The sequence below is a fragment of the Helianthus annuus genome, chromosome 12 (genome assembly GCF_002127325.2).
Source record: "Helianthus annuus cultivar XRQ/B chromosome 12, HanXRQr2.0-SUNRISE, whole genome shotgun sequence".
NCBI classification, from domain to species: Eukaryota; Viridiplantae; Streptophyta; class Magnoliopsida; order Asterales; family Asteraceae; genus Helianthus; species Helianthus annuus.
This window is the reverse complement of record NC_035444.2, coordinates 65727810-65740312: the sequence shown is the minus strand read 5'-3', so window position 1 is coordinate 65740312 and position 12503 is coordinate 65727810.

Below are 12503 nucleotides of genomic sequence, written 5' to 3'. Positions count from 1 at the left end.
ATCACATGTGAGTATAGTATAATATATATTTACAAAATATCATCACAGAGTTAGGATCCTGTAAAAAAGACTAAAACTGTGAGAAGGGTAAGAAAGAATCTACACCATTAGATTTTTGATCTAATGGTTGAGATTAATAGGGACCAAATTGTAAAATTTGGTTTATTTTTTGGACTGAATTGTAAATTCTAGGGGCAATAAAGTCTTTATACACATTCAAAAATAGAAACTGTCAATCAAAATCCCTACAATATCTCTCTCTCTCCACAAATTCCACTTTTCGTTTTCATCATGGAGATTGCCGCTGCACTAGCCTGTCAGAATCGTTGACGCTGTGCAAGGAAGGAACCGGCGAGCAAGGAAGGAACCGGCGAGCATCTCGTTTTTGACGCTGTGCTCGTTGACGCTGTCAGAATCGTTGACGCTGTGCTCGTTGACGCTGTCAGAATCGCTGTGCAAGGAAGGAACCGGCGAGCAAAGAAACAATCGTCACTAACTATCAGAATCGTTGATGCTGTGCAAGGAAGGAACCGGCGAGCATCTCGTTTTTGATCGGTTTGTTTCGGATCAGAGAGATATAGGTGAGTTGTTAATGCGTTTTATGTCCCGGCGATTCAACGTAGGATGGGTTGTCTTTCGATTTCCACGACGACACGATGTATGGGTTCCATTACAACATATGTTTACCGTGTGTATGTGAATGGTGTTTTTTTGTACCGAATGGTGTTATTTTTTGTATCGAATTGTGTTATTTTGTATTGAATGGTGTTATATTCTTGTACTGAATGGTGTTATTCTTGTACTGAATGGTGTTATTTTTTACTGAATGGTGTTATATTCTTGTACTGAATGGTGTTATTTTTTACTAAATGGTGTTATTTTTGTACTGAATTGTGTTATTTTTGTACTGAATAGTGTTTTTTTTTTTACTGCTGAATGGTGTTATATTCTTGTACTGAATGGTGTTTTTTTATTTACTGCTGAATGGTGTTATTTTTGTGCTGAATGGTGTTATTTTTGTGCTGAATGGTGTTATATTTTCTGAATGGTGTTATATTTTAAAACACCATGTATGAACATACTCTGAATAGTGTTATTTTTATGGACGGTTATAAGTCCTTAAATCCATGATTTTCTCTCTCCAAATCCTTAAATCAAGGATTACCATATTTAAATTTGTTAATGCATTTACAATCCTACCCTTTTCAATTAATTTTAATCTAATGGTTGAGATTCTTTCTTACCTTTCTCACACTTTTGGTCTTTTTTACAATAACTCCACCCTATCATCACATTCACATGTGCAAACAAGTATACACAAAGACATTTGTAGCACAAATAAATTACTTTCATAAAAGCACGGTTACATGTAATTATAAATTATGCAAACAATATAGTATATATGTGTTAGGAAAAAAGTATACATGCGTAAACAATGCTTACAAAGAATAACTACAGGTTATACTAGCTTATTTCAAAATAGTACGTGTTAAGAATTCTAACCGGAATAAACACTCACCATGAATTGAAACACGAACTAAAAGTGTTAAAAATAATAAATGACATAAGAATATAATGTGGTTCACTATGATCAAGTTAGACTTTATTGACTTTGATTCTTATATAATGTTACAGTTACATAAAGTTGTTTATGTACTAACCGGATCAAGGTTAAAGACCTGTTAAGATTGCCTAGCTGGCCTTAGAATATTCATGAGTGAAAAATAGAGTTGCTAGTTTTTTTTTGCTCTACCCCCCCCCCCCCCAACACACACACACACAAAGACCTTGTAGAATTGTAGGGGTGCTATTGAGGCGTTGTGTCCTAAACTCCCGTTAAAGGTTGGTATAACCATGTGGCGCACTGAGCAAGAAAGACTCCCTACTATGGTAGCACTGGCCTCGAGATACATATACATCTGCCCGTTTTGTGGTGATTAAGGAGAGACTAGCGACCACTGACTAGTCTCGTGTCAGTTCCCTCAAGTCGTTTGGCAGGTAATTTCCCAGTGGTGCAAGATTCCAAATTTCTTTCCTTTTGGCATTAGAGAATATTGGATGTCCAATCTTCAGTCCAAGGCTCCAAGAAAAGAAGAAAGGTTGTTTGTGCAATTACCTTCATTACTATTTGGAGCTTATGTAGGATGCGTAATGATTTGGTGTTTAATCAAGTTCCCATCTCGATTACTAAGGCTATAGCTGAAGTTAAGTCCCTGGGCTATTTGTGGGTAAGGTGTAGGTCCAAAGAATGGTCTATTGCATAGAACGGAGGAGGTTTGATGTTTTTGTCTAAGTTAATGTAGCTAGTTTTGCTTTGCTTTTGTTCAGTTTGCTGGTGGTTTTTTTGTGATGTATTGGTAGTAAGTTTTCTTTAGCTTCATGCTAAATTGGTCAAATAAAGTCTTGTTGGTCGTTAAAAAAAAAACCACAATGCCCCAATTTACGAAAAGTTTGATACTTCAATAATATTCATAAAATAGGATGTAAATAGTTACATACTTTTTAGCAATATTAAGTTTTGAACTTGTTAGATCATTTATTAGTCATATCTTAATACTTTTTTATGATACCGAAGAAAAATGTATGTTCTTCTATTTTCTTAAAAGATAAAAGAGTAAATTGTCAAAATCGTCCCTAAGGTTTGGGTATGTTTGTCATTTTCATCCAAAACAATTTTTTTGTAGCATTTATGGAGGATGCGTAATGATTTGGTGTTTAATCAAGTTCCCATCTCGATTACTAAGGCTGAAGTTAAGTCCCTGGGCTATTTGTGGGTAAGGTGTAGGTCCAAAGAATGGTCTATTGCGTAGAACATGTGGAGGAGGCTTGATGTTTTTGTCTAAGTTAATGTAGCTAGTTTTGCTTTGTTTTTGTTCAGTTTGCTGGTGGTTTTTTTTGTGATGTATTGGTAGTAAGTTTTCTTTAGCTTCATGCTAAAGTACTAAACTCGTCAAATAAAGTCTTGTTGATCGTTAAAAAAAACCACAATGCCCCAATTTACGAAAAGTTTGATACTTCAATAATATTCATAAAATAGGATGTAAATAGTTACATACTTTTTAGCAATATTAAGTTTTGAACTTGTTAGATCATTTATTAATCATATCTTAATACTTTTTTATGATACCGAAGAAAAATGTATGTTCTTCTATTTTCTTAAAATATAAAAGAGTAAATTGTCAAAATCGTCCCTAAGGTTTGGGTATATTTGTCATTTTCATCCAAAACAATTTTTTTTTGTAGCATATAGTCCGTCATTTTTGGGATATTTTGTCATTTTCATCCAAACGTCTAATTTTTTTTGCCAAAATCGTCCATAAGATTTGGGATTTTTTGCCATTTTCATCCAAATGTTTAATAGAAAAAATAAAGCAAATTAGATGTTTGGATGAAAATGGCAAAAATATCCAAACCTCAGGGACTGTATTGTATAAAAAAGTTGTTTTGGATGAAAATGACAAATATGTCCAAATCTCATGGACGATTTTAGCAATTTACTGAAGATAAAAATTCTAGAAGAAATTCAGTGGAATGACACAGATGATCAAGTTGGCATTGGTGGATGGTGGTGACAAACGATTTATTCCCCACCCATAAATCTGTCCAGAAAAAGAATTTTTTTCACCATTAACAAATTCTCTTTTTATCATTTTATCTATTCTTGATGCCTGCGATATCCAGCTTACCAACCAAACTCACTAGTCACTATATTACACCACACTCCCGGGACGTGTTTACTTGCTTGAAGAATCGACCATCTTCACCTTTTGATGTGAAGCGAAACTTTCTTCCAGACTTTTATTCTCTCTTTTATATCTTCACATCCATTTAGACAACAAAAAATATTAACTATTTTCAATCTATTTAAACCAAGACCACCTATATGCTTAGGAGAGGCAACACGGTTTAACGTCACTCGATCCACTCATAAGACCATGCGTACTTGTTCCTTTTGAGCCGTTTTGAAGCCCGACAACGCCCTAAAAACGCCCGGAATCGGCCCCCTGGGCCCTGGGGTGTTTTTTTTTTTTTAATTTTTTAGTTTGGCGTTCTTTTTACAACGCTCCTGCCCGTTTGCTTTTTGATTTGTTCGAGATTTTTTATTTTCTCTGTAGCTGCTAATGAAATTTAATTAGTTTTAATTAAAAAAATTTAATGATTGTGTAATGATTACTGGGCATTATTGGGCGTTATCACCACTACGCCCCTTTGTGAATAACGTCTCTTTGATGACTAGGATTACACGTGGCCCAAAACGTCCTAGGGTGGGGCATTATTCATCCCAACAACTATGCATGGTCTAAGAACCTTTTTATAAAGCCTTCAAGAGTCTCAATTACCTTGATCGAGGCTTTGTACAATGAGAAATAGTAACTAGAAACACTTTCTGGCACCCATCTAATAAGATTGACTCTTCCCCCTATTGAAAGGGTAGAAACCTTCCATAAAGACAACTACTTTTCAAAAATACCAACTACAATATTCCAATTACTAATCATATTTATATTCACCCCAACCTTTAGAACAAGATAAGTAAAGGAAACATTATCTTGCTTACAACCCAACACCGCTGCCATTGTAGCAACTTCATCTGCATCAACCCCACATCCATATAACCTCGATTTTTTAAGATTAATTTTTAAGCCAGAACACAACCGGAATATCCTCAACAGTCTCGCCACATTTTTATATTGAATCTAGACTATTCTTCTATAATAACAGTGTCATCCGCACATAATAAGTGAGCTGATAAGAACATAAAGGTGGATAATAATGGGTCTCCTTGACTCATACCCTTCCAACATTTAAATTCAAATGTTGAAGAACCGTTGACAAGAAGTAAGGATCTCACTGACTCTAAAACTCTACGATCTAAGGACCTCGTTGACCCTAAAAAGAGTAAATACATAACAATAATTTTTAACCTTTTTTTTTGTTTAAATGTAGTTTCATAATTTTTTTAAACATACATGACTTTTATGCACTTTACTATTTAATATAAAAATTATATCATAAAATTAAGATTTCAGTATATTTAATTGGAGTATAATATTCTTATATGATAGTGGTTAAAGATTGTGTATAACATTGGCTAATGTATATACATAATTGTGCATAAATATAAACGAAGGATCCATTATTATTTATATACATATATATGTTGCGTAATAATTTATATAATGGTGTAAGTTTGTACATAATTATTTATATATTAAATATATATACACACATTGTATATATTTTCATACTTACATATTTTTTTTAGAGGGGCACTCGAATTAGAAAAAAAATGTGTTGAGAATTACAAAAACCACATAATATATATGTACATGGTGCTTTAAATGTGGTACATAATACGATTAAGTTACCGTCGTATTTTCTCTCTTTTATTACTTAAATTATTTTCTATGCACCATGTATAAGCGTATTGGTTCTCACGGTTCTCAACATATTGTTGGTTCTAAAAGGGAACGCATTGGACGTTTATCACAAAACCACCAATATGCGCAGAGTTGAGAAAACCTTTACTAGTTTGGTTATTTTCTATGTATTATGTACAAGTAAATTATGTGTTTGTTGTAGTTTTAAACATATTATTGGTTCTTAAATGAATGTATTCTGATATATATACACACGTTAGATTTATTCTATAATCAAATATATACACTAAGGTGTCACACTTGTGCCTAATAATAGATGTTAAATTTTCTAGGAAAAAGGGATATAATCGATTGGTTGGTAATATAACTCCACTAAGATAAGATTTCACATGACATCGCCATGAGAGCGACGTATGATCAAAATACGACACATGCACGATTAGATTGTCAAAAGGTTATAGTAATCATCATTAGGGGTTCTTCTCATTGTTTGTTTTTATGTATTTGGTTATATTATTAGATTGTCAAAAGGTTATAGTAACCATCATTAGTGGTTCTTCTCATTGTTTGTTTTTATGTATTTGGTTATATTAGTAATTTGTTTTATCGTAAGCCTTTTTAGGTTCATAATTACCGACCAAAAATTGAAATTAGAACGCCAATTATCGTTACAGATGTATATCAATAACAATTATAAAAATTAGAGTAAATTGCAATTTTACCCTCTGGGCTTTTATCCCGCTGACACTCTTACCCCCTAAAACGAATATCCTGATGTCCTACCCCTGAACGTTTCCAAATGTAATCAACCTTGGCCCCTCTGTTATTCCCACGTTAAGTTTACCTTTACCAGCAGGGGTATTTCGGTAATTTCACCATCTTCTCCAACTGACTACTGCAAATCTCCGACAACGCCTTCCTGCAAATCTTTGGCGACCGTTTCTCACCGCCACAACCGTCAACATTCTTCAATACTCTCCTCTCAGTAACTGATCACGTCTGTTTCCGGTGACTTTCAACGCTTATCACCTTCTCCGGCGACGGTTTCTCACCGACACAAAAATTGATGTTCTTCAATTTCAATATTCTCTGATCGGTAACCAATCGCGTCCGCTCACTTTCACGGTCTTTGCATTCAACTCTCATAATCTTATGTAACACCCCGAAAATGTAAATCATTTATTTTAAATGTGATGTCGGTAAATAAACAAGTGAACTAACTAGGATTAAAAATAACCTAGTTAGATAAAAGTCTTGTAGTAACTTATAAGTGGGTTAAAACACTAAAAAAATATGAACTAAATGATAGTTGAGGGACCAAAAGTGTTTAAATTGAAATTAATTATAATAAAACATAACTTAAACCCAAAACACACACTTGTGTGTGTGCTGGGTTCGATCAAAACACAGAGGGGGCGACCGGGTTTCTCCAAAGCACTAACTCACACAGAATTCACAAATTGAAGGCACAAATCCATTCCAAAACGAACTCCGAGCTTAGGTTGGTAATCTCCATTGTAAGGGGGTCATAAGATCTGTAAATTTTATAGGAAATCTCTATTTTGAAATTTTGGATGAACATAGAGAATTCGCAAATTATTGTTGCATGAGTGTTATATTGATGAAATAGGAACAATATTGTGTCTAGTAGTGAACCCTAGACAATTATGTGTTGAAATCATGCCTAATTCTTGTGAATTTATAATCACCATTGAAGGTGATAAGTGGGTTTTGTAGGAGCATGCTAAACACTAGAATTGATTGTTGTTCTAGTGTAATTTTAGTTCTAGGAAGTAAATTCAGATGTTGATAATGTGAAAATTGATATGAACATGCTTAGTTGATGTTAATATTGGCTAAATAACAAGCCATGAACTTGATTATAAATTGTGTAAAATTCTGCCCTTAAAGTGTTTGTAAAAATGCCTAAGAGAAGGCTAAATGTTGAAATATGAACAACAACGCATGCTTGTACTAGTTGGTAAACTATGCGTTATATGTAAATCAAAGAGTTCTAAATGTGTAGTGATTGAACTCTATAGGAAAGGAAACCGGAGCGTCGAGCGGACAAGCCGGTGGTGACGCACGTTTGAAGGGTGTGCTTTGAAGGTATGTAACTTGTTTCGTTACATTAAGTAAATTTGATATTTAAACCATGTATAGTCGTGTTTTAGAATAAAGGCTTGTGTTGATTGAAGTGATAACGTTCACTACTTGAATTAATAGGTTAAGATTAGATAAAGAAGCATTTGGTGGTCATTATAAATGGAGGATTCCATAAATGAGCCAAACGGGTCGAATAATTGAGTAGTAGGTAGTGTTAGTGTTTTGATAGTTAGCATTTGGCGTTGACAATCACAAGAGCATGAAGCCATAGGATTGGTAATGAAATGTCGGTGCTAATAAGCCCGGATGTTGGGTAAAAGCGCCTTAAGGTTACTAACTCATTGGTAGCAAAAATTGGTATAACTTGATGGGTTGAATAATTGCATAGTGATTTCAGACATTTGGTCCGTAACTTTAATTTTTGGTATAATAAATGTAATACGCACGTCGGTAATTAAATTACAGACGTGTAGGAAAACGAATCACCTAAAACGGACCTTCGGATCAAAAGTTACGAGCATTTGAAGTTAGAATTGTGAAATTCGGAGCTGGGCAGGAAATGCAGGTCAAAAACCTGCACTTGCTGGAAAACCGACTCCCCAGCGCCACGCGACAGGATCCGCTGGATCAGGCGCGACATGCGAGAGCCCTCGCGATACGCGACGGAATGAACGAGGTCTGGCGCGACACGCGACTGACTCAAAACAAAATTTTTATTTTATTTTTGATGATTTGATACTTGAACTTGTTTATGTATATTTTAACAATGTCAAAACTCAAAACTAACATTTTAAGTGGTTTTGACCCTAGGTGAAGTGGAACTTAAACCGGATGGCGATCAAGCACGTTTTCAAGAACCGAACACAACATTTTGGAGCTTCCGCGTTTAATTAACTTTGCATTAGACAATGTTAATTAACGAATCGTTTTTGGGATGTTTAAACTAGTTTGTAGATAACTAGTAAGTGATTATTATGAAACTTCTATTTTGTACTTTTTAATGAAGTGAAGCACTTTGGTATAAAAATATGCATATTTTATTAAATTCGAATAATAACTAGAAGGGTGTCACATCTTCTCTGATTAACTTCTGTAAATCTTCTTCTTCTTCTTATTATTATTATTATTATCATGAACTAGAACAATCACGTTTCCGATCACGAACACAAACCTAGGGCTTTGATGTGTATGCGTGCGTGATATAATTTTAATATATATTTTTAAGCATTTTTACCTGTTTATCATGCACCCATCGTTGGCGTAGTATAGTGATGGTAAGATACCGAGTTCGTCCTAGGATACAAGAGCTTTTAATACCAGAATATCGTCAACGTCTAATCTAACCAAATTTTGAGAAAAGACTTTTAGTAAATAAATTCAATATAGAAAGAAACTAAAATAATAAAGAAACAAATAGACAAGACAGAATCGCTTGGTTCCGACTTAGGCAACGCTACCCTCAGCCATATTGGTCTGAGTCAGCAGGGATACAGTCCCGCAAGGCCGGAATATTGAAAGATAATTAAGTAAGTTATTAATGCAAAATGTGGCATGTCCCTCTTTTAGAGGCAATGCTACCCTCGGCCATCTTGGTCTGAGTTAGCAGGGATACAATCTCACAATGTCGGCTTAAAGTTTTAATAGTAGTTTATTTATAAGGGATTTAAGCCGTTCTTATTTCCCCCTATTTGAGGCTATCTGCCTCAAAGGAAGTCCTAATAACCTTGAATCAAGTCCTCACAGGATCTATACACTGAACGAGGCAAGAATTTTACCCAAACCACCCTTCTAACCCCCTTCCAGGCAGCTAACGCGCTTTACATAGACTGTAAAGGCACGAATGAGTGAATCAATAAAACATGAAGAGATGATAGAATAAAGTTCACTTTCAATATAAAAAACTAGTTATTAAAGTAATTAATACATACCCAATTAAAAGGTTAACCAAAGCTTGGAAATCAAAAGTAATACATAAAAGACTTGTCTTCACCAAGTGATGTAAGAGATTAGCCAAGCATGGCCTTTATTTGACAAAAACTCTTACGATCAATCTTGGATCCTGAGACTACTACACACACTCTAAAAATGGATGTTGGAGGAATGTGGTGGCTGATGGTGGTATTTTGGTGGTGGAATGGTGGCAGGTGTGAGAGAAGTGGTTTGCCAAGGGATGTATTGCAATTGAACCAAGCACCCCCATTTATAGCTGGTAACAGACTCTTCACACGGCCCCGTGTCTCCTTCTTCTCTATCTTCATTTAATGAGTTGTGTCAGTCCGTATACTCACACGGCCCCGTGTGTCGGAGGCACGGCCCCGTGGCCTTGTACTTGTTGTACTATTAGAGATTTTTCAAATCTTAGAGTTGACCACGGCCCGTGTCCATGGGACACGGCCCCATGTCTCTTGTCTGCGTCTATTTGTCTTTTCTTCATGGACTCTTGAGTAGGGCACGACCCCATGCCTTGGTGGTACGACCTGGTGCTTATCTTCTGAATTGTTGTTTTTGGTCTTGAGGTGAAGCTCAGAGGGTTGGTAAGTTATCTTCCTTTGCATTTATGTTGGTTTTCGTCATTAATTTGTTTCTTTTGTACATTTAAGCTCTTTTTAATCCAGAAAACCAAAAGTATACGAAGAAACGTACTTTTTCCAACATTAGTACATAAAAGGGTTGATTTTATACCTTATTTGATATAATTTATATGTTGCATTTTCCGCCTATCAGGCTTATACCGCAAAACGAGATTTGTTTAAAATAATTGGCGGAAATTCGTATGGAGAATGGAAATTGAGAAGAAACGTTGGAATTACAATAAGAAATATGCATATCTCTATGAACCGAAACAGAGTTGTGATTGTATGAAAAATTTGGTGCCTTAAAGACCGTGTTGGCCTTTTCTGTTCTGAGATCGATTGAATTCATGTTTCAACTGATTGTTGATTAGGTTTTCGTTTGATTGAAGAGTTATTTAGGTTTGAAAGTGCATTTATTAAAGTAAAAACTATATAGAGTAAATAATGAAGAAGGGTAAATTGGTAATTTCACCAAAAAGAAACGGAAAAGTTAACGTTGGGATGACAGAGGGGCCAAGGTTGATTACATTTGGAAATGTCCCGGGGTAGGACAACAAGATTTTCGTTTGTTTTATGGGGTAAGAGTGTCAGTATAATACAGTATAATTTTTTTTAAACGAGGTTATTTTCAAGATAAAGTACTTTCTTTTTGTATCCTAGGCTATATCGAGCGTTGGTACTGTGACGAATGGAACTTATACCGATCGAACAACATCTACACGTGTTCGATATCAATATTTCTTTTTGTGGTTTTCGATCGCCAAAACATACATTGTTTTCTATTAAGTATAATATTTTATAAAATTTCGTGTTTAATGTTGTATGACACTTATCTTTTATCTACATGTCGTTATAAATTTTATTTAAAATTGGACCGCCAAAACGCACGAACATAGCCCACTCATTTATACAGCAAATTTATTTTCTTATTTTCTAGAAATGCTAACACACCTTCTAATTTACCTCTTAACATCGCACCAATGTTCACCATGAAATTCAAACTGATAAGAACTAGAAATTCTATTGACTGAAATAAAATGAACAAGATAGTTGGCCTGATTCAAGATATGCTAATCTCCGATTACAAACAAGAGTTTGCCAATTTAGGTAAACAAAAACATAGACAAAAACAAAATGAAACAGGAACACAACACAATAAACGTAAGACTCCAGCAGTTACTTCCTTCTTTTAGCCCCACTCACTAGGAATGGGATTGGTACAGTACCCGTACCCATACCCGTACCCGTACCAGTACCGAAAATACTGGTACCGAATTTGAACAAAACTGGGTACCAAATATATAGGTACGGGTACTGGTACAGGTGTTTTCGGTACGGTACCCGCTTTGGTACCATTTTGTTTTTATTTAGTTTTTGAGCACTTGTACGAGTACTAAATAGGTAAAATTGACACGAGTACCAATATAGTACGAGTACCAAATGGGTAAAACTGGCACGAGTACCAATACGATACGGGTACCATATAGGTAAAATCAATACGAGTACTATAAATACCATAATAAGAAATAAAACATAATACAAAAAAAAAAACTTTAAAAGGTCTATATAAAATTCGGTACCAGTACCCGTTTTTACCCGTACCCATACCGATACCAACTAGTTTAATACCCGTCCGATGGACGGGTTACTCAAACAACGTAACAAACAAAGATAATGTATATTGATGGCGTTTCGGTTTGCTTATCCTTTTCTTCTTTTCCATCTCCTATTTGAAAAAGTTACAACCATCTAACTTTTCCTTTTCTTCTTTTCAAACCATAAAAACTCATTCTTAACACATTATCCAAACACTACAAAAATGACCTATTAACTTCTAATAAGTCAAAAACTTAAAAGGAGCTCAAAGTAAGCAATCCTAAACACCCACATTAAGTGGACACAAGTCTAAACAATATTATTAACAAAAGCACAATTTTTAATTTATAAAAGGAAAACGAACGTGAACAATGTACAACCACAAAGCAATATAAAATAAAAGTGATAGAGTGATAAAAAAAATGAAATGGTGTCATTTTAATGCAAAAGTAAACGGTAGGCAACACTGAGGGAAAGTGTTATAACAATCAAAGATGGCCTCAATTTTTCGACTTTTGGATCGTCCTCTTTAACCTTAAAGATGGCCTCTTTTCGACTTGTATGAACCTATAAAATCATAATACACAAGAAACATTAATTTACATCCATTTTTTTCTGATTCCCTGTCCCATTTTTGGATGAATCTACTTGTTTGGTGGACGGATATTTATCCATATGACAATGACATAAGTTTTTTTTTCATTCTAAAGACAAACATTCTAAAACTAATATTAATTTATTATAGTCCAATAACAACCAAAATCAAAAGCCACATATTTGCAATCTCATCTATCTTGCAATGAGAGTCACTAAAGTATATTAGTCTTTCATGTATATAAATAATCGT